The following is a 24,259-nucleotide window of genomic DNA, read 5'->3' on the forward strand; positions in this document are numbered from 1 at the left end:
CGACAAAAACAACGAACGTTTAGCTAGTTGGTAGGATCAAGGTCGATGGTCATGGTCTTTGCGACTTGGCGAGCCCGGCATCGACGATGTATTACGAAACGTACTATTAGAAATGAAAACTAGAGAAAATAGGAGCAAAAGAATTTATCCTTTTCCACCGCCTATCTGAGAGAAAATTTCTCAAAGCTAACGAATATGAGATCTGATAAGATTATTTCTCAAAGTAACTGTCACTTGCGATTCTCAAACGAACACCTGTCCTAAGGTAAGATAGGGTTATCGGACTCGAGCTAAGCGATAGCTCATAGAAATCCACAGTCTAGTTATTACGCCGTCTAATGAAAAGCGGTGTGAGTCGATCTTTTGCATATTTGATTTAGCAGAGTATATCTCGAAAGCCTACTCTTGGTTCTGTGTCGCGTAAGTATATTTAATTCCTAGAAGCGAGAATCGTCCGCTCGACTCCTTACAGAATTTTTAATTTATCTCTCATATCGTCCAATAATCAACTTTTCTGACGCACCATCTTTGCATGAAACGGCTCGTATTGGGTTGGCAACTAAGCGATTGCGGATTTTGCCATTCCCACCTAATGAGAAAATCCGCAATCACTTAGTTGCCAAGCCAATATATCGAAGACTAAAGACTCGATAAACGTGAATTCTGATTATTCCGCGCAAAGTTCAACATTAAATTCACAAACGTGAAAGTTTAGGATTACTCGAATAATCCTGCCGTGCAAATGGACACACGCCTAAGAATAGAGGCAAAGGGTTGTTCTTGTCGTATCGCGTGAAAGCATCGCACAGCTCACGGGCAGATGCCAGAAGAGCATCTTGGTTAGTCGTCCTGCGCGGATCGGCTTTGTGAAACGACGTTTCACTTTTAGCCTCAACGTGTTTACCTCGATAATCGTGATCAACCGTTCAAGTGAACAGTGTATACATTGTTACAAGTCGCGCGCCGGTATGTAATTTCCTCGCAGCCGTACCGATTATCGGGCTCTGTCTTCGACGACTCGAGACACAGCCACTTACGCATGAACGAGGTAACCTTGGGACCGGATCTGCCCCGGTATTGAAGACACAGTTTAATCCTTGTCTCGTGAAAACGTCCACGTTCCCCTGAGACGCTTTTTATAAAGGGAATGAAGAATGGAGGAGAGATCGAGCTGGTATCGCATTCGCGAGACTGTTTCGACGTTTCGTCGGATGTGATGGTGCTGTAAGATACCTTCGAGTTTTGCAGATAAATTACCTAGAAGTGAAAATGGCAGAAGAATGTCACAGTAGAATTTTATTTTCTTGGATTAGACGGTTCTATAGTGTGCTCTGGTTTAGTTTTGCAGATAAATTGCGAGGGTATAATTTGCAACTGAAATGGCAAAGGAATGTCACAGTAGAATTTTATTTTGTTGGATGAGACGCTTCTATAGAGTGTTTTGGTTTAGTTTTGCAGATAAATTGCGAGGGTATAATTTGCAAGTGAAAATGGCAAAGGAATGTCACAGTAGAATTTTATTTTGTTGGATGAGACGCTTCTATAGCGTGCTCTGGTTTAGTTTTGCAGATAAATTGCGAGGGTATAATTTGCAAGTGAAAATGGCAAAGGAATGTCACAGTAGAATTTTATTTTGTTGGATGAGACGCTTCTATAGAGTGTTTTGGTTTAGTTTTGCAGATAAATTGCGAGGGTATAATCTGCAAGTGAAATGGCAAAGGAATGNTCACAGTAGAATTTTATTTTGATGGATGAGAGAGTTCTACAACGTGTTTTAGTTTAGTTTTGCAGATAATCTGCAGGTGAAAATGGCAAAGGAATGTCACAGTAGAATTTTATTTTGTTGAATAAAAAGGTTCGATAGCGTGTTTTGGTTTAGTTTTGCAGATAAATTGCGAGGGTATAATCTGCAAGTGAAAATGGCAAACGAATGTCACAGTAGAATTTTATTTCGTTGGATAAGACGGTTGTATGGCGCGTTCTAGAAGTTTCGCGGAATAAGAAATAAGAAAAGAACGTCAAAGTAGGATTACGTTTCGTTGGAGGTTTTGTTAAACACGAGGGCTCTAGTTGCGTAAGAAGGAACCGTCTCGCGATACTTTTAGAAGGATGTTAGAATCGGCGAGTTTAGAGACGAAGCGTGAGCTTCGTACAACTTGAAAGTTGATATACATCGTCCTGCTCTTATGTGATATTAAATACATACAATATCAAATATACAAGCTTACGATATAGCGTAGAATTTTGTATCGGAAGTTAGGGATGAAAAAGGATCAGCTCCGATTCCTTTTCGCCGGAAATCTCTTCGGGTTAATAGTTTTAAGAATTCGATGGAATACTCGGTTAACTTGTGCTATCGAAGCGCTATTTTTACTCGAAAATATACCTCATATGTTTAATAAATATCCCATGAAACAGTTTATTAGAAACGTAACTGCAACATAATTCTGAAATCCAGCGATTACACATAGATACGATTTTACATAAAGAGGGTAGAAGTGGTTGGGATATCGAGTAAAGCAAAGTATTGTTGTTGTGAATAAATACGCCTAATTGTATAAAATGGTCAAGTTTAAAACTCAAGTTACATATGTGCATGTTGCTTGTTTTAGGAAAATGGAATATTTCTCAAACATATGTCTAACCTCGATAAATTTCAATCAATCGAATAGATCTACGAATTTCCAATTGAATTAAAAATAATTCCAATTTCTTCGAGCGAACATTTCCTTAGACGTCAAAAAGCACGCAAAGTCGACCAAAACCCTCGACGGACCTTTTAAGAATTTCGTAAAAAAAAAAAAAAAAAAAGAAAAAAGAACAAAATCTCCGTATGGGAGGATTTTCATCCTCCTATTTTTCCCCTCGCGTATCGGCAATTTTAGGGCGGAGATGAAAATGCGTCAGCGTGTGGAAACCAGGCAGCCTCCCTTCTTTCTTCCTCGGTCTAAAAAGGCTCCTAATTTTCCTGCACAGAGAGGGGGCCTGTTTGTCCAGAAACTCCTCGTCTCCCCTCCTTTTACACTCTCATCCCTCCATTCAGCGATTCACATTATGCACTTTACGCAGGCTTGTGCACCTGTGCAATGTTCCCCATCTCCCCCAAAAAACACACAATGCCACTTGTCCCGGCGTGCAACCCTCGCGTGGGGTTGACGAACAACAATAGCGGTGATGCGGGATTCCTCCACTACCCTGACACCGATTTCGACGCGTTCCTGGCGGGAACACGCTACCCCTCGGGGTGGACAATGGAATTCTTAAATAGAACGCTCGTACACGATTCATTCGGCTGCTCGTAGGAGGGTAATGAGGGTGGATGCGTGTCCGATCGGATCTATAGTGAAATACCTATGGAATTTTCGTTGGTTCGTTGCAGGAAATTCGATTTTCTTCCACCGAGGTATTGTATTTAATTTTCTGAGGGTGAGTAATGGTGTTCGTGTTGGAGATTTAGGTAGCTGCAGGTGTTTGTCGATGGAAGTATTTGCATTCGGAGATTCGTGAGTTGGATCGTTTAAACGTAACGTGCTCGTTTAAACGTTTTCGGGCAGATATTGCATTTGCTTTACAGTTGGAAGAAATTAAATAAACGTAAAAGATTATTTAACTCGATAGAACAAAGAAGAGAGAACGTTGGACGAGATTGAACCAGAAGGCGGATAATTTGATTCCATTCCATTGTTATCGCTCTGTGTGTGTCTAATTTGTCGTCCTTATAATTCAGTGAAATATATTCGCACGTTTTGTAGAATTTTTCTATAGAATTTCGATAAAGTCGAGTGGGAAGATTGCATCTGTGAAGAAGAATAGTAAAATCAGTGATAAAGATCGATATCTATACCGACAATGTCAATTCTGTACAGAAAGTTTACTTGTCCAGGTTGATGAAAGATTTTCTCATAGGTGAAAAACTAAATTTCCAATCTAAGCAGCAACTAACGATTATCGAGAACATTCGAAGATGACGAACAACTGAAAGTAAAGTAAAGGAGGCTGAAAATTCTTAACTGCGACAAGCTCGTATTAACAGTCGTGTACCTGTCACAGTATTTAACATGTAAGAAAGAAAACTGATCGGTGTTGCGTTGTTGGAAGATCGATACAGGTAATCCATAAGGAATCTGGTCGAATATCAGTGCATTGGTGCCTACGTCAAACAAAACGACCGTTCGACCACGACCAGACGTCGCCGGAGTATTGGATTTCTTCGACGAAAGAACCCGTCAGAATTCCTAACCAGAACGACATCCTCGACTCGAGGTGTCCGTTTTCTCGTTCCACTTTATCCATTTTACTCGCTGCGTCCTTTTATTTCACTCACGATGTTCGCGTGTTCCCTGCGATTCTCTTTCTTTTCTTTTCCCCGTGCAACGTGTCTTACAGAAACACGTCAACCTGAATAATACGCATAATACGAAACCGGAAAGCGTAATTGTAACAATTCCTGTCGAGAATAATTCGATCGTTCTTTCGGGGTCAATTGTCTCTGTCGTGATTCTTCCTTTTGCTGGTCCATGGCGTGATTCTGGAACGTGACAAATTAGATCGACAAATACAAATTCCGGAAAGAAAATTCTGTTCTCACTACGCTGTATGCTAAACTATCGTCCGAAATAGGAATTTTCGTAAGAAAATTCTTCGTCCATTAACGTCATTCCACCGTTGATCTCCCATCATTGATCGCCTATCATCCCGTGGCAAATCAAACTACGTCTATTCAAATCTCTGAGAAATAAAATTGCAACCATCTCTCCCTAAACTCCAATTTAACCTTCCTCGTCGAGCAAAATGTCCCCTCCACCGAGCCTAACCATCCTTGAACCCTAAAGTCTCAGGATCTTGACCTTGGAATTTATATACTTCAATCTCGTTGTCGTTTTATCAAGTGAAAAAGATTACGAGATTAAAACAAAACCGTAAAATCAAACAGGGAAACAACGTGGATCGACTAAATACTTTCCCGCGTTAAAGAGAACGCAACTGGCCCGAAGATGGGCCAAAGAACGCGGTAGGGTTGGTTCGTCAAATTCACATTCCCTCGCAGACAAATCCCATGATCACGTACCGCCGGAATATTATGGTGGCCTGTGCAAAGGGTATGGGGAAACGGCACCTCGTTCGAAATTCGTGGCTTGCGTACAGGGTTGTATATCTCGCGGCCGTACGAAAATATCTAAAAATAAATAAGCGTGCCCTCGTAGAAGGGGCCCGTGGTGCACACGTGTGCCGCCGTTGACGAGAGAGGGTCGTACACTGTAAGAACAAGAAGAAACAGAAGAAAGGAGAGGAATAGAGTAAAATCAAGGTGGAAAAAAAAGACAGGGAAATAAGTAGAGAGTAAGATGAAGAGAGAGAGAGAGAGAGAGAAAGGTTGGGGGAAGGAGGAGTCGAAGAAGAGAGAAAGAGAGGCGGCCAAGGGGTGTCGAGGGGTAGCGGGAAACACGAACAGAGGAAAGATGAGGCGAACGTGAGTCCCGGCGTGGGAATAAGCGGCAGGTGCGCGACGGCGCTACCGGGGAGCCACTTGTGGGGGCAAAGTCCCCCCGTCGATGGGCCCCCTCCGTGCCCACGGAAAGCCAGGGCGCTGAGACACGCCGGGGCCCCACCTCGGGCCCCCTTCCTAAAGTAATCAAAAAGTATTGCACGTGTAAAATCGATCCGTAAGCTACGGGGCCCCGTAAGGAGACCGCGAGGTCCACTTCTTCCAACGTACATCCACTCGAACGCTTATACCGGTATGTATGTATGTATGTATGTATGTATTCCCTTTGGTTTTGTTCTGTGCGCGAAGAAATCGAATTTCTTCTTAGCGCTTCTTCCTCTTGGACTTTAGGGCCTTCGGTCGTCGAGCTTCGCACAACAAAAGTCCGCCGCGTTTTCTTCGAACGCTTGCTGCTTTTTCGTCGAACGGGGTGAGAGTCTTTTGGAAGGGGATACAGCCGAGGAAAATGATTATTTTGAAGGCGAGACGTTGGTCGCTATGCCGCAGCTTGTGTTTTAAGCGAGTTTACGGAGACGTGATTTTACGGGCTCATGGAACGGGGAAAACTTTTTTGACCAAATTCGTAAGGATAGCGTATGAGAGGTTGAACAGGAGGTTCATTAAATTGAACAGTAGAGAAAAATGAGGATACGAATACTGATTCATACGTATGGTATAAGACCTTCCATTATCTGCGCCGTGTTCTTGTGATAAATGAACTTACGCAAGTGATTTTTCTCTTGAGAATGGAACATTAATGGCGTACCTGTACAATGATACCGAGAAATTCAGAAAAAGTGCATCAGCTTCGCTTCTTAGACACTCGTGTAGCCCTTGATTGCTCAAAGGCGATTAAAAATTTGAATCATCAAGCACGTGATTTCATGAAAGCAAGAAGATTATTAAAGCAAGGAAATTATTGGAATCGAAATAAAGTTATGGAAAACGGGACTATCGACGTATAAGAATTTCACTCGGCCTCAAATGAAAAATTAGTTGGACAAATTATCGAGGAACAAACGACGTTCCTATCCCCTACATCTCGTACGAAATGACGTGTCATTGTATTTTTGCTACTAACCGGTTGCCAAAATAAAGTTATCAAAACACATTGGTGAAACGTGGCTATTAAGCCACCCGGTTCTGCATTCAAACGAAAATGATTTGCAAAACAGAATGTTTGCTCTGCCATACCAAGACGGCTACAACAGAAAAGAATGAAATTTTTTCTTTTTTTTTTTCTTACGGGAAGAAGAAAAATATTTTGATGTATGGGCTGCTTGTGTGTAAAACTTTCCAATTCAGCTCCCTGCTCTCGACTTCGTTCCTTGTTCTTTCTTTCTTTTCATATGGCGAACGTGTCGTTCAAAGAAATTTCATTGTACGCTGGCTGAGTCGATTGTGAGAAAAGAAAAGTACGTTAACCAATTAGAATCCCGATTACGTAAGCACTTTTCTAATTAAATTGAACATCTAATCAACGAGTTTATCGGATGCTGAAATTAATCACAGAGATTGTAGAAATCTGAGAAATATTTCAATTACCTTACTCTTTGCTATATCACAGTCCACTAGAATTATGTACATTTCTTGAAAAATAAATTTTCTCCACAATTTATAAACTGAAAGCGAAAAACAATTCTTGTTCGACTTACGTGCAATGAATATACCTTAAAACTCGAATAAAATGAGTTACAACGTTAGAACCTTCGATGATGAAACTTTCTCGCAACAAGAATATACTAAATGCTGTTACTAAATAAAAATAATGAATTCTTCATTGAAGAACAAAGTTATGGAAGCTTTCCATGACGAAAGACTTCTCTGTATGAAAGAAATACCCGACAAAAGTGAAACTCGCAGTAGCTTTAAAATTAAGTAATAAATTAATATGCTACGTTAATAATAAAGTATAATAATAATAATAATAATAATAATAATAATAATAATAATAATAATAATAATAAAGCCAGCGATCAAAATGATATCAGCATAATATGGCGCGATAAACCAGCCAGTTATTTTCTTATTCCATGCATCTCTAGGTTTTAATCGGAACTAATAAAAAATAATGCGATACGATAAAACGACGTGCTTTAAACACTTCTTAAAGGCCAAATAATCGCGAACTGAAAAAGTTATTAGGAAATGACAGGTTTCCTGTGAACCAGTTCGTGGATGAGAGATGGGGAGTATGGCGGTCGACAACCCTAATAGCTTCTGGCGAATTACGAACGTGTCAGTTTTTTCGGAGACACTGGCTGAATTGGATGGTTTCTCAAAGGTGCGATGACTTGTGGGAAAAACAACACCTGAGATGGCATTCGTGGCGGTTTCTCAATCGATTACGAGACTCGCACTCTCGTAAGGGTGAACGCACGAACCATGAAATGCGTGATTGTTTCGCAAAGTTAATGGTGATGATACTCGGTAGCCGATCAAATTTTCAAGATAATAACCGACGAAAAAATATATCGCCGCAGCATAAAATTCTCGTCGATTAATTTTATCGTACGAGTGACAAAGAAAAAAAAAAAAAGAATAGAAATTTTCGACGCATTGAAACAATCGTAATCTTGCAATTTATAATAGTCACCATCGGATTTCAGCATCTTGCGGTTGATTTAGCTGAAAAATCACGTTTGCCATGCGTATGTTCGCGAGCTTTCAAAGAATTCTGAATTCTAAGTTAGCCCCAGTCGTAGTTAACTTGAATTCCAAATTTTTCTCCATTGATTCAGCTGGTTTATTTCGAAGTTTTTAACTCAAAAATTATATTCAGACGTTCGAATTGATCGTATTAAGAATTTGTCTATCGAATATATCCATCGAGTTTGTCCACGCCACGTCCAAAGTGCTTGTTCTTTTCCCTCTCACATTTTTTTATGGTAATCGTACGGTATCACCGCAATATGTTTCTTTCCAGGAATTTTGTGTGAACATTATCCAAGACACTCTCGAAACTCTCCGTTAACGAACCGTATTACCATAATGTATACTCGTTGCTTATTTATATAACGCATACTTCATTGTTACATGTACCGTTTATTGTGATTAAAAAATATATATACAAAGTTATATGTTACCGTATAAGCCATAATTTCATTATTTTACCTAATTCCTATAACTTCATTTATTCGCCGTACAATTCAGAGGGTAATAACGATCGAACGAAATTACGGTCGAACCGACTCCCTACGATTCAAGACAAGTCAATTCATCTCATAAGACACGGAAAACGACGATGAAACGGATGGAAATTACCGTGGCGTGGATTTACCAGGCCGATGTCCTGTTACTTGATAATTGCTTAATGACTCGACGCACGCAATTAACCCCTGCAACTTCGACCATACGCATTCCACCGAAGGCTGAAGACACCTGAAATGCGAGGATGGAAAAAAATGCATGTCGAGGCGAGCATGTCGCGATGGAAACAAGAAAATCTTTAAGAGGCACCTGCGATTCTTCAATAAACGGCTCGTTTGCAACTGAAAGACCCGCGTCTCGCAGTTTGTCGCGAGATATGCTTTTAAAACGGGACTGTAAACGATCGAGTCACTTATTCCGTCACACAAGCTTTCAGATTAGCGCTGCGTAAAGTCGATGTCCGTGAAGTTTTGTTGTGCAACCTAAACCCTATATCATTGTGTTGTAAATAACCACAGTGGCCAGTTCGTTTAAAAGCTTTCATTTTATTTTGTGGATGAAACGATGAAAGTTACAGGTAGTCGTTATCCCATTAAATACAAATTATAGAAATTCCAAAATTGAGGAAACTTCGGTGTCTTAAGAAATTGCGATTGATATCGTACGACGTTGAAATCTTTGAAACTTCGTGGTAGTTCGACTTTAAAGATGGAATTTTAGGGCCGATATCGGACGATGTTGAAGCTTTAAGGTGGAAGCTTTAAGCTTGAAACTTTAAGCTTCGACTAATGAAACAATCACACCGTGGTATGTTTTATTCATCTTCTAACAAGCATACGCACGTTCTATTTTCTTTCTGATATTAAATTAATATCGATATTTGAGAATGATTATTTAAATACCGACAGAAAGTAAGGCTCGTAGAAAAGATCTCATGAAACAGTGAATGATACGAAAGTAGAAATCGAGCAACAAAGGTCTCAGTAAAACTACAATATGCATAACATAAACAACACGTGTTATATACAATGCATATAAATAAAAACCAGTTGGAAAGGACTAATCTCATGGAAATTAAAATCGCATTGGAAAATTGTCCGATTAAAAATTCTAAAAAAATTCCTCTACGACATAAACCGTGACAAAATGCCATACAGACGCGTATCATCGTCCGTCCATTAAAAGTCAAACTGAAAAATGTTCAAAAATGATTGAGCTGAGAAAAGATCGTTGACACAAACAGCAGCGATGTCGTGAGATTTTCATGGGATTTTCATGGGCGATTTCGATGATCACAGGTGTGGGTAGTGGTCGTTTTAACGCAATGCGGGCGTGAATTACATTGATTTCTTTCGCTGTAAAACCGCCGTGGGGATATAGGGAAGGACGAAAGGGGGGAGAGGTCAAGGACACCGAGGGCTAGAGGAGGCCTTTTAAAAAAGGGCATCAGGTGCAGGACGCGTTCTCCGCGCTCAAGGTGTAGTTTAATTGTTGGCGTAAATTTTTCAGCCAAGGACGTATACGTACGTTTCCAGGCTGACCGACCAAGGTCGTCGCTTCGAGACCACCGATCGACACCGTCCACGGTGCTTCACGCTCGATTCCATTGAAAATTGACCATTGTTCACTTATTGTTTCTTGTGTTTCTTAATACGAGAGCCAATTCGTTGATAGTAGCAATAATACTAATAGTAGTAGTAAGTGTAGTTAATTAATACTTGACGAGTATTTAGCGAGAAAATGTACAGGACGTTGGCGCTATTAGTTTGCAGAGTATTTTCTCTAAACGATAAGAAAACGAGGATAAGGAAACAGGGGAAAGACAAATGGTTCAGAGTAAACTACAAATTGGGGATGATATTGTTTCCATAAGCGCAACAATGTTTGTACATTTTGCAGTTTTTTTCAATGAAAACTTTCCTTTTTCTACATACAGCAAACCCTATTCTTTTATTGTTTAGGAGAAAAATCATGGGAAGTAATAAGATGAACAACCTGTACTGCAGCATATGATTTGTACAGCGAGGGTGGTATAGTCTGATCGATACCTTGGAAAGTTAACATATTGTATTTATATATATTTTTATAGCATGAAATCTAATCTGTTCTCTTGTATTTATATTTCATTTATCTGAAATAAAAAATTTATAAATTGGGAATTGTTTGTCAGCCTTAAATAATGAAAGAATACAAACGTGATTTTCATATGGATCTTCATTTAGAATGATGAGATATTTCTGAAATTTATGCGTGTGATATAAATTAGAAAAATATTGAAGTATAAAAGTGGTTGTTCTATTGCGTAACTAGATAACATACACAGATGCTACTTGAACTGATTTATTATTGCAGGATACCGTGACGTTCATCAACTGGCAAGAAATCCCCGGAACACAAACATTAACAACATTTTAATTACTCGATAATCACTTACGCAACGCAAACTCTAAACCTTAAATTATAGAACGACCTGGAAATTTCCCTGCTATAATTAACCTGTGGAACATTTGTTGGAAACCAAATAGGAAGAAAAAGATTATTACCTGTCTAAAAAGAAAACGTGTCGAAAGAAAAAATTGATAGCGTTGCCGTAAAAACGAAAGGATGAGAAAAAACGTGTGCGAGTAAATATTTCCGAAAACTATTATTACATTAAGTAGCTTTTAATCGTGGCGATTAAAGACAGAAACTCGGCCAAAGTCGTAACCAGGATTTTCAGATCGTCGTAACTCTCGTAAGCCACCCTGCGTTCCTCGATTAATCATAACACGAGGGCTGTAATTAAAATTTCAAAGATGAACGCGGGAGAGGACGATTTTGATCGGCACGACGATGTTCACGACGGTAATTAAAAGACGATGATTAAGGTTAAAGCCGAGGCTAGCGACCATCAGGAATTTATTATTCGAACATCCGGTACTGAGCTTCGACTTGCGCTCTTCCTTTTCTCCATCTACGTGATATCAAAATTAGCATAAATAGAAACGAATGGTTATAAAAGATCGGGAAATTAAAATGACGAACGATGTAAGTTATGCCAGCGGCGAAAAATAATTACCAGTTAGAATATTCGATAATTCGATCGTTTTTCTTGCGATACTGTTACCGTTTCTCTTTTAAAATTATTTAGTTGAATTATAAAAAAAAAAAGGATGAAGAAATTCTGCTTAGGCGACCAGGTGTTTCAAAAAGATCCGAAGCAACTTAAAAAGATTTTTCATTGCCAGATTTCCACTTCGCGCTTCGATATATCTGCGTATCCACGAAAAACGGACCTCCTCTTATCGCAATGGTAAAAAGTGTGCTCTCGACGTCGTACTCACCCTGAATCTACGTTTCGTACGTGAATTTACTTAACAGTAGATAAAGTTGGGACTACACACGGTAGATAAAAAAGGGAAAAGAAGAAGCGTTGAGCTTCAAGTGCGAGTCTGGAGGGCGTGTGCATGGTAAATATTGACGAACGTTTACGGGAATTTCACATGACGCACAGTGATTCTTATAATATTTGTACATCAGACGAGAAAAATGTTACTTTATTATACTCGTACTTTATTTTTTTCACGTAAAATCTTTTCACCGATACAATCTCCACTCTGTGTATATTATATGAAATTATTACTTTGTAAAATTAATGTAATTTTCTTGTTGCTCAACTATTTGTACGATTTTAAATTTCCAACAGCGTACCGTACGAATATTAAAAAACAGTCAGTGCGTACGAGAGAATATCGTTGCTGGGTGGAGAACCGCTTGCAGCCGATCGTGAGTCAGCTAAAATATTGAACATTACCAACCGTGTTACGTTATCGCGGCATTGTCGAAATTGATTTCGATGTTACGCCGTTCAATAGAAATTTATTCGCGATCACTGACAGCGCGCTGGTAAAAAGGGAAGATAAAGAAGCTTCAGAGGGAGAATTGCGCAGGAAGACGAGGATTGCGAGAAGTTTAATACACAAATCGATAAGCAAAACCGAGGTAATTCTCTTCTTTCAAGCTATACCGAGATGTTTCTTAAACTTGTATCGATTATTGGCGAAGTTGAAAGATGAAAAAAGCAGATACCGAGTGATGTCAGATAGTTCTATGTAATCAATGATCTGGCGTGTTAAGCGAATTGGTTAACCCTTTTAGGGTCAAATGTTTCTTTAGACCGTGAAAATTTTTTTATTAAATTTAACGATCGCGAAAATATTTTACACGAATGTGCACTTGAATTTAACTACCTTGCAGCCTAACCTGTTCCCGAAAAAGAAATTCTTATATCGTTTGTTGAAGAAAAAAAACAATGTTTTATTTGCTGAAAAATTGTAACATCTCGAAAGTGGATAAAAAAATAAAGATAAAATAACGCGATATGCTTAAAATTCCGTTTTCACGTCGACGTTCGCTCGTTTGTAATATAATTTTACGTTATTCAATTAGTCGAAACTTCAGAAATCAAGCGGATACTTTTTCTCTCTCTCTCTCTCTCTCTCTCTCTCTCTCTCTTTCTCTTCTGTTTCGAATTATACGATAATTGACGTTTTATTAGGCCAGAAATAACACGAGCTGGGATGTGACCCGTTTATTCGACGCGCGGGATGTGGACATATCTCGAGCGGCGTTTATCGCGGTGCAAAATCGCAGATCGATTACCGGCATGAGGCTGTACCCGCCGTATCTTGTATTCTTAATGCAAATGACCCACAATATTCACGCTGTGAAAAACAGCCTGACATTGATACTCCGCGTGTACCGCATGGAAGGGAGATCGAAAGCGACAACGACCAGAGGACCAGCTTATATATTAAGTTAATTAACGAGACCCCTTTTTTCGCGCATCTATCTGCATTTTGAAGCACACGGCGCCTTCAGGTTTCTCAACAGATGAAAGACTATATCGAATACCAAGCTTTTCTTCTGTACGTCAGACAAAAGTAACTTAACGACTGTGAATTTAAATTTTTAGCTCGTGCGTTTCGTGAAATTCAATTTACAATTCATAGGTGGCTGATTGCTATGCGAATTCATATTTTATAGAAACACACAAATTATTATAGAATTCAAATATTACAGAGATCATTATACTTTCGATACCTACATATTTTTCCATATCGCCAGTATTTTATGCAGTTTAAACGAAGAAACATTCACAACCTGGTGATCACTGACAATTCCGCGATTTCAGTTTTCCCAAGCAAAGCGCGCCGTAAAATGGAAGATCAGGCAAAACGGACCTTCCTCGTTTCTTCTTCCACTTCGTCTGATATAACCCACGCGATCTTTCCATGCAAGCGTCTTTGAATTTCCCGTAGGTGCGGAAAAATTCGCGATCTGCTAATGAAACTGGTGGAAAGAGCGTGACTGGCGACGAGAGAGGACATTAGAGAAGAAGGAAATCTGTGTGGCGGCACGGACGAGTCAATTCCGCCGCCCCTGGTCGACTCGATGCTTGTCAGAGAGCGAAAGGAGCCAAGGGTGGCCGAGGACGTCCGAGGAAGGAGTGGTGGCTGGGGGGCAAAGCGATCTCGTGGGAAAAAGGAGCAGGTGTGACTCGAGCGAGACTCCGTGCGGAGCGACGCGAGTCTCGGAGCCGTGACGCGCACACACGCACCCGTACGCACGCGTACGACCGTGTTGGACGAAGCGTGTGGACGAAGCGTGTGGAACACGTGGTCACGGCCGCGGTGGGCGTGCGTGAACGAAGCCTCCTGTAAGTAGACGAGCAGCTATGCTCGCCTCAAACATCGTCCAACACAACGAGATTGCGACACGCACCTAGAAATATACTTATAGGTACACTGGCTCTGGAAAATATTTCAACATTTATCGTAGAAAAGTTCCATGTTCGTATATGAAATACGATAGAGCTGCTGTTATCCGGACACCCATTGTCCGAATATCCTAACATCCGAACGTTTTATTATTCGAACGCTTTATCAACCGAGCGTAATATTTGTCAGTAGCGGATGCTTTTCTTCGTTTCAAATACGCACGTGTATATTTTATTGCTGTTTAAATTGTAGGATCTTTAGTACAATTAGTCTATTCACAATAAACGGATTAAACAGATGTTGATTAAACAGGAAACGATGGTTGTTTGACGCGAACTAATCACAATAACGTATTATAATTAAGACGACTAGATAATTAACTTGCAACTCTCGACAATTCTAGCAACACTATCTCGACAACGCGATTCGCACTCTCTGACTTCTCAACTCACAATGACTGTTTATCGTGCCTTAGCAACCCCTTGTCTTTTGTCTTAGCCCCACCACGCACATGCTCAGCAACCGCTTGTTTATAATTCGATTTCTATAATTCCCCAGGCCCCTCGTCCGCGATATTACAATATGTTGGGTTGGCAACTAAGTGATTGCGGATTTTGTCATTAGGTGGTATTGACATAATCCGCAATCACTTAGTCGCCAACCCAATATAACGTATCTTCTTCCTTACTCGATTCAGTGAATTCTGATTACATGTATTGGGCTTCCGAGTAAGTTTGGGTTTTCTCAAGGGTTAAGTTCAAGACAACGATGAACGTTACCGTGGAAGCTTTATGAAATTGCAATAGGAAATTTAATACGAGATGGTAAGGAATTATGTATGGAAGAATATGATGAAATTGATGGATTATTTTCATCTAGTAATGCGTACAAGTTACTCTGAAACGTATGTGTATACTTGCAATAATTCCTATTATTTACGGAATTCTTTCAAGTTTTATCGATATACAATTAGATGTAGTTGGATGTAGACATAGTTGGAAGTTCAAGACAACGATGAACGTTAGCATGGAAGCTTTATGAAATTGCAATAGGAAATTTAATACAAGATGGTAAGGAATTATGTATAGAAGAATATGATGAAATTGATGGATTATTTTCATCTAGTAATGCGTACAAGTTACTCTGAAACGTATGTGTATACTTGCAATAATTCCTATTATTTACAGAATTCTTTCAAGTTTTATCGATATACAATCAGATGTAGTAGAATGTAGTTGGGGATTCTGTTCATTAGGTAATAATTACCACCTTAGTTGCCAAGCCAATATTTACTACAGTGCTGATAAAATTTCCAAATGTGCCAAAATAATTGTTAATTAAATGGCACCTTTATAATAAATGAGCGAATAAAATAAAATAAAAAAAATAAAATTGTGCAATTTCTACATACGTTTTCATGTGCTTTCTAATTCTAATCGAACAATCGTTTTCTTCGACGTATTCAGATTACTCGTCACGTTTTCTATGAAACAAGTATCTAGATACTTGCGAACAGAAGTGTACTTGCATGTACAGGAGCGTGACTACGCGTGTGGTTATTATTTGCAAATGAGTCAGCCGAGCTAGATAAGAATTTCACGAGAAAGAAATGACGCCAGCGACGGGTTATTATCGGTCATCATCGTTCACCGATCGATGCATCACCGTGACGCGATTTCACGCGGACTCTCTAATTACTTTGACCGCTGTAATTTCCATTAATCGTTAATGACTAATTTAGCAACCGACTGGTTTCACGCGTATCGTAATAAGATGAAACGAACAATGCATATCGGTTCTCGTCCTGTTGCAGATTGAGTGACCATTTTTGAGAAAATTAACGATACAAAAATCTACGAAATTCATAAAATATGGAAAATAGAGTAAGAGAAGCGAAAGGGGACATGATTTATTCGTGAATAATTAGATATTTTAGGTGTTTTTTATGAATCTACTTGTATTATCGATTAATAACTTCCGATTCTGGGCAATCTCGTTTAAAACTGGTAGGAGAATTGGCGCTGGCCTATGTATCGAGGTTGTTTACGTGTATCGAGCTGAATAATGAATGGCCGCAGTGCACGTGAAGTTCTTAAGCGCTGGAGATTTATCAGAGTAAGGCTATCGCTTAAAAAATTCAATTAAAATGCTCAATTTAACCCCGAATCACATGCACACATTTTTCTCCAATGATATAAGATATTATCAGATTTTTATTAATTAAAATACACCAACAGTTATCAACGTACAATAATACTATTACACATAGATATTAGCCCTAACTCGCTCTTGTCTCTTATCCTATCTAAATTTAATCTATCAATATACCTAAACCAATTTTTATTCTCTTAATCTCGAAGCTCGCGAATTTACGTGCACCGTGCATATTAAAAATCTTCGCTATCTAATCGTTTCCGAAGAACGAAAATCTACATCGTCGCTGACTATAAAATAGTTTAATAGCAATTATTCGACGTTCCCGTAATACGCTGTGCATAGCATTACCCTGTGCAATTAGAACGTTTCCAATCTGCCATCAACGAGTTTCAGCGATAACGAAAAAACAAATATAATTGTAGAGAATTAAGGCGAAATAATCTAAGTAACTCTGTAGAGAATAGATGATCCGCGATTAACCGTAATTACGCGTGGCCGCGAGACCGTTTCGATGTAATTATCCGTTTGAATAACTATAGTTGCTAGCAATAAATTTCGCGGCCAATTCGAATGTATCACGAGTACGATCGACAATATGACACGTACGGATCGACGCTGGAAGAAACGCGTAGAAATTACACGTTCTCGTAAAGAATAAACGATCGATCGGTTTCCAGGCAGCATTGCGCAAAGCAATTATAAAACTTCTTAAATCGCATTGCTGTACGGTGAACCATGCCGATTAATGGCCATTGATCGTCATCCTGCGCGTTTTATTGCTTTGCCAGAAATACGTAGCAACATTGTGGCGGGGAAGTGATTCATTAATCAAGCCCAATCTCAATTATGTACCGTACGGTATCCATACTTTCATGATTCCGAGGTGTAATTTCGCGAAATACGAAAGAAAGGCGCGAGCGATTCGGAGACGCGCGTTGTATACTCGAAAATTGCCAACGTATATCGTTGATACGTATAAGATTGATACGTATTCTTGCGGTTTATGACGATCGACTTGATGCCAGAGTCGAAGTAAAAAATTCACACAGTCGCAAAGTTTCCATATTAAAAGTAATAAACAAACGTTTGATAGAAAATAATAAACCTTCATATTTTATTTCATTTTTACTATAAAAGATAAGCAAGGATTCCCTGTTGCCGATAACGTAATTTATTGCAACGATAATAGTTTCTTTGTATATTAAAAATTTGTGGTTAAAAATTGCACTTGTTTTAAATTCGAATCATTTAAGCAGCGATCCATTGATTATTAATATCGTTCGATTAATTATAAGAGGCAACGTGTATGAGTTAGAGTAATTGGAAGTTTAATTAGTACGACGAATTTGATAGAAAGTATACTGTGTTCCTTTGTAATTTGTAAATATACATAAACATTCGTTCGGTTTATTAAAGAAATAACAACAAAGGCGAAGAGAAGAGAAATTTGAAATAAAAGGAGAGAATTGCAGATGAGAATGACGTGAATCGATTCGAGACAAGCATAACGTTTTAACTGGCATGAAGATAAAATTTATAATATTAAAAGGCTGTATGCTACCGGGAACATTCTACGTATCAAATTCTTATGGACGTTAATAATAACCGACTTTCGATACTACGTAGCAATTAACTCGATACTTTGTGTTAATTAAAGATTCGTCCCATTGTACGTAATTACAAGTTATTCGAGCATGCGATTAAACTTCGTTTCTTTTTCTCTACCTTGCCTTCTGCATCTTTTAAGCGCGCGGAAATTCTCCGCTACAAACATTATCCGAACGTGTTATCGCAGGTGAGTAATGAAGGTCCGCACGAATTCGACTAACTTCAATTTAGCTCGGATATGAGCGTAGATAATAACGTATAACTAAAAATGGAAATTTTCAAGTAAACAGAATGATTAATTGAAACATATAATAGATGCTTGCTATACATATATATATATATATATCGCTATCGACATTAATTGCTATAATATCGTAACATTTAGCCCGATTTGAGAAAATCAAATTACTAAGGCAATGATTAATCGATCGGGATTTTCCATTCATCCACGTAACGATCGAAAAAATTCGTAAAAGCTATTCCTAACAGCTAGAAAAACAGAACGTTAGTTAGGAATTGCATAGTCTAGAATAATTACATTCGTTAAAAATTCTATCGTTATTAGTATGAAATTCAAGAAACGAAGATACATCTGATCTGCTGAATGAGAAGACCATGAAGCAACGATTCTCTTCTTGTTGTTCGATCGTATCATTATGTGTAAGTAAATAATAATAAGCGTGGATGATAATTCCTCAGAACATCGATAGAGAATTAGGAAATATCATGTGTACATTAAAATCTAATTACTTGAAGATTAGCTGATTCGTTAGTTTGTTGATCCCCGTCAAACAGTGTTTGCTACAACGCCTCAACTATGAAGAATTTCAGTTCAAAGTGTAAAATGCAATCGAAGGTTCGATAGAAAGTGGTGGATTTTTGGACTTCGAGAAGTGGGAACGACGGGTCAGGTTGAGCTCTTTAGGCGTGCGAAAGTTGTAACGTATTAAGAACCTCGGTAGAAGGCAGCGGCGTCCGAAAAAGTGAACCTGACCGCAGTAGAAGTTTCCGATCAGGTCCAGGTCCAGGTCAAGTTAAATAAAGCCAAGTCAAACCAAGTGAAACCAGGTCGAGCTAAGGTAAGGCAAGCTAGGCCAAGCTAAGAGAATAATCAAGTACATTATATTGAATTGGCAACTAAGTGATTGCGGATTTTGTCATTAGGTGGTATTGACAAAATCCGCAATCACTTAGTTGCCAACACAATACACTATATCTGACACGTTAGCGGCAGCGTTTAACACTAGAACTAGCGATAGTTAACACGAATCTATTTCTGCCAAAACCAGTGAAAATGACTGGTCTTTAAAAAATACCTAATGATAGAATATTTCTATATTTATTGATTTATTACTTTCTTACAGAAGCAATTGCACGTTATGTAGCACATTGTTGGTATTGTTAATCCATCTGGCTCGATGATCCCTAAACGAGGGTTGACAAATTTATAAAATCGTAGAACCAGTCATTTTCACTGCTTTGATATTTCTAGCGTTAGCATCTAGCGATCTAGCGATCGATCCGCAATTTTCCTGGAAACTGATATCGTCATATCGAACGATACGCGGTAGAAATTTGAAAAACGTGTGGCAAGTTGTAGAAAACGAGGAAGCTGGTTAATTGGGCTTCGATAAACAGATTGCAGCACCCTTTTACACTTTGACAAGCACCAGTCATTTTCACTGGTGTTGGTATAAGTAGCCTTGATACAAAATTATTTTCAGTTCGAATAGAGAAAAGACAAAATAAAATTCATTATATTATTCTTTTAGTAATCGTTGCGAAAGTCATTACATCATTGTGGAAAAAGATATAACACGAAGTAGGAAATTTAAAATAAAATTGTAAAGCCAGTCAATTTGACTGGTGTGGTAGTTCTAGTGTTAACAACTGTCTGACGAGAAGCATGCGACGCTAGTACATGTATAAATCGAATTAATTGACTGGCGAACCAGCTGCGTCCGACCAACGACCGATGAATAATCCTGGCTGCAAACAAATTAGCAATAAGGGCGACACTCGCACGAACAACACCGGACCATGCTGTTTAAAAAATCACCGGCAAATTGCGCTTTCACACTGTTACAGCTGATGCTTCCCGTCACGAACTACAGGTGCCTACAAAAGGTATTGGCGTATATCTTTATCTTTCAATATGTAATAATAATAATAATAATAATATGTAAAATACGTAAATGTAAAAGAAATGTAATATGTAAAATATGTAATAATAATTTTTCAATGAGGCGTTTCTTTATCGGGTTATATTGCGTTGTGTAATAAGTTCACTCGCTGTGTACCAGTGCGTGCATTTTGTAGAATGATAAATAAATTTTTGGGAGAACGTCAAAATGCAGATATTTAAATTTTTGTATAATAAGATATACAACAGTTTCTAGAAAGGAACCAGATAAATTTAGTTGCATCGGTTGTTTAATTATTTATATAGATTTTCTAGGAAAGTAAGGATAGGGCATCGCATCCAGGGCAAAGATCAGGGTCATTTTTCACAGAAATGAACGGTTCTTACGAACATTTTTGGCCAACAAATCTTTAATTGTTGAAATCCGCGTAAGACCGTGATTATACAGAGTGGCAGAAGAAGTACAGAACCAATGCTAACGCTCCTAATGCCGAGTTCCCTGTATGATAATACATAAATAAAGAATAACGCAAACCTAACGCAATTCGTCAAATACATACAGAGTGAGCCATACGGTAGGCTAAGGGTGTCAAATTTTCAAAAAGATATCGTCAAAATCCACGGAGATGTCACAGATCGACAGATGGAACGAAATTTTTCACGTCGTATTTCCGTGAAAAACGAACATCGTTTTCCTCTGGAGAAACCTTGAAAATCCCTAGAAGATGTGATTCTAACCGACTATTTTCCAGTCTGGACACTATACTAAGATCAAAATCAAAGTAGCAGTTAAGGTGGCTTTTTAAGGGAAGGTGAATGACCTTGTTACTTAAGCTAATAAACATTACATTTTCATAGCGTCAAATTTTTGTAGTCGTACGACTCGAATACTACTAAATGATACGAAATTTAATGTACTCGAGCTTAATTAATTAATATGTAAATGCTATACTAAATGCAATGCTGTGCCAATAATTTTTGTAGTAATACAAGTGCGTTATTAAATGATACGAAATTTCATATACTTGGACCTTGTTAATTAGTATGTAAATGCTATAATAAATGCAATGGTGTGCCAATGCATTTAGTAAGCACACCGTGTACGTATCGTACAGTTAACGTCTTATGTAACATCGGTAGAACGGAACGGGTGTTCGAGAGATCGTCGCGAAGATTTGATAAAGAAAATTGGTCGCGAACGAATATACTGGAAGATTTCGATGCTCGATGTAGAGATAATGTCGCCATCTAGCCGTCTGCGCATAAAGGAAATGTTAATTAAACTGGTCTCTGGTAGAAAATCTTTACGATTCAATTAAATCAGGCGCAACGCTGATCGTAGATAAATTCAGATGGCAAAATCGAGCCAGGTGTGCTCTTATTTATACCCTAGTTCGTGGTTACGACAGTGAAGGATTAACCCCTTGCTGCAAGAATTCTTCTTCGTGGATCGCTATATTGGAATAATAAAGAATTTTAGAATTTTTCATTAGGGTCAACAATTTTAATATAGACGACTTAATTTGTCGTCGATCGAACGTATGAAAAATGTCACTTGACGAACCCTCGGAAGAGAAAATAAATAAATAAATCTGGCACTGTCCTACCAATGAAACGGTAAGGATCGAGTCAGACGTATTGCCTTGGATTTCTTAAATCGTCACGGAATTCACGGACGATGGAATGAAGGAAGGGTTGCTGCGAGAACGAGTAGAAAAAGTAGGAGGAGGAGCAGACGGAGGAAGGGTGATATCGTTTGAACGACTTAATAGTACGTTCGAACGTTCTCTCGCGGCTATTTATAGCGAGGCAACAGGTTAACGCCTACGTTTCAGGAATACACGTTTAATCGGGCAAAGGCGTTTACGCGCGATACCCGGCCCGATTATGTCCGCCAGGCAGAGGAAGAGCATTTTTCGTATCTCGTACAAATTATGCCTCGTTGCTGTAATCACAGTTCGCCTAGAGCTTCGAGCGAGCACACGCTTCTCTAACGCGATATCTACCGCCTCGAATGTGAAACTGGTCACGCCGTATTTCGTGCGGAAATCGATTCGAATTCTCTGAGATTACAAGCTGCGTGGAGTTGAACTCGATGATTGATTCGTCGAGTAAGATTGTATTTATACGAGACTAGAGAATTATTTAATATTAGGTCGTCCGAAAAGTTTCTTTCGTCTTATAAGAAAATGCACATTTTGTTCCATTTTGTTCTATCAAAATAAAGATCACAACGTTTGATACATTAGGGTTCATGTTTGTATAAAAATGTGTCGTTGTAATAGACGTGTCTGTAAAAGAAAGACACTTTTCGGACAACCTAATACAATTAAACTTGCCATCGCAAGCGGCTGAGGAAACGCGTCCAACGTAGTATTTTTCTAAAATATATTTTTTCACGCAAAGAACGTTTATTGTAGGCGACGACCGTCCGAGTTCTGTTATCGAGCGTGGCATTGGAATTAAATCTAAATTAATTCTAAATTAATTAGCGAACGTATTGAGAAGACACAACACCAAGAAGTGCCTAAAAGTAGGCAAAGTTTGGAATACATTTGTAAGTATAATTATAAGGCGAACAGAGAATAAAAATTTGTTCGATTTTAACGAGTAATTTAAGAAATATATAGAGGAAAATAAAAAATCTGTATCCCAATGGCAGAACACGAACTTCGATCTTCCCCCTTAACTCTGCCACCAGACAATCCACATTCCCAAGAATCACTCAATGACAATACCATCAAAGGCCGCGATAAATTTTCGTCATCCAGCCAATTAACCATCCCAATATTACGGCAATTTGTAATACTAATTAGACTGACAGATAAAACGAAAGTAACACAGGAATACCATAGTGACCGTTGAGGTGATATTTCGTGCTAATTGACGGTAAGCACTTTCATCGGTCAAAATATTATTGGCCATAAAATGCTTGGAAACAAATAACAAGATGGTTCGAGTACGAAATCGAGAAAGCAAATGGGTATAATATGCGTGACGTATCCTGATAAAAAGAGGTGAACGCTCGAAAACGATTCTTCCAGTTACATAAACGCGTCTGAGGTTCTATAAATTGTCTATTTTCATTATTACCGCTTGGTTTTCGTCGTGTATTGTGAAGTCAATAATTATTCTAAGAAATTGGGGAAGCATATCGTCGCTAAAAGCGTAAAAATAATTTTCCTATGAAAAGACGTGGAAGATGTAAAAATCGATCTTCTTCGCAGCTTAACATGTAACAGAAAATTAGAAAAATTGTGATGGAATGGAAAACACAGGTATATAAAACGCGTTAACGACGGATAATCGTGCACGCCAGGTGCTGATTTACATCGAAAACAACACCGGTAGATTTCGTGACGGTTGTTCGTAAACGCACGTTGCAAAATATTTGTCGCATCTGTCGTCGCTTGTTCAGCATTGTCGCAAGTATTGCGCTAAATATCCATATATTATTGTAATCTACTCGAACATAAGTGCATTTAACACGTAAATTACCGACAGTTAATTACAAAGTATAGAATTTATACGAAAGCAATGAAAATGAATGGTGCGCGAAAATAAAAAATATACGAAGCAGAGAAAAATCGAATTTTTCCTTTGAAGAAAAGATCTATAGCTTTATGATACGTGAAGTGGGGATTTAACCGTTTCCACGTAAACGAAGCAGTAAAACATTTTTAGCTTCAAACAGTTTTCGCGCGATTTCACTATTTCCTTTCAAGTTGTTGCGAAGAAGTCGTATATGAAAGGCAAACAAAATTGAAAACCCGCCAGGTAGCGTAATAAAAGTAGCGACACGGCTGAATAACTGTAAATTGCACGTTGGAGATTCATCGACGTTTCTCGAGATCGCGAAAGCCCATCGGTGAGCGAGTTTAAGTGCTTACATATACTGCAGCACAAAAGTTTCGCATCGTTTACCCGATAATCGAAAAGAATTTGAATTTTCTAACG

General features: G+C 38.6%; 1 protein-coding gene across 6 annotated transcripts in view; it reads right to left on the bottom strand.

Moving 5' to 3' along the window:
• The window catches only part of LOC122575219 (tubulin polyglutamylase TTLL4-like), a 234,530-nt gene that overhangs the window by 86,310 nt on the left and 123,961 nt on the right, over window positions 1-24,259 (bottom strand). The gene's annotated exons all lie outside the window — the stretch shown is intronic.

Source organism: Bombus pyrosoma, linkage group LG14 (assembly GCF_014825855.1).
Source record: "Bombus pyrosoma isolate SC7728 linkage group LG14, ASM1482585v1, whole genome shotgun sequence".
NCBI classification, from domain to species: Eukaryota; Metazoa; Arthropoda; class Insecta; order Hymenoptera; family Apidae; genus Bombus; species Bombus pyrosoma.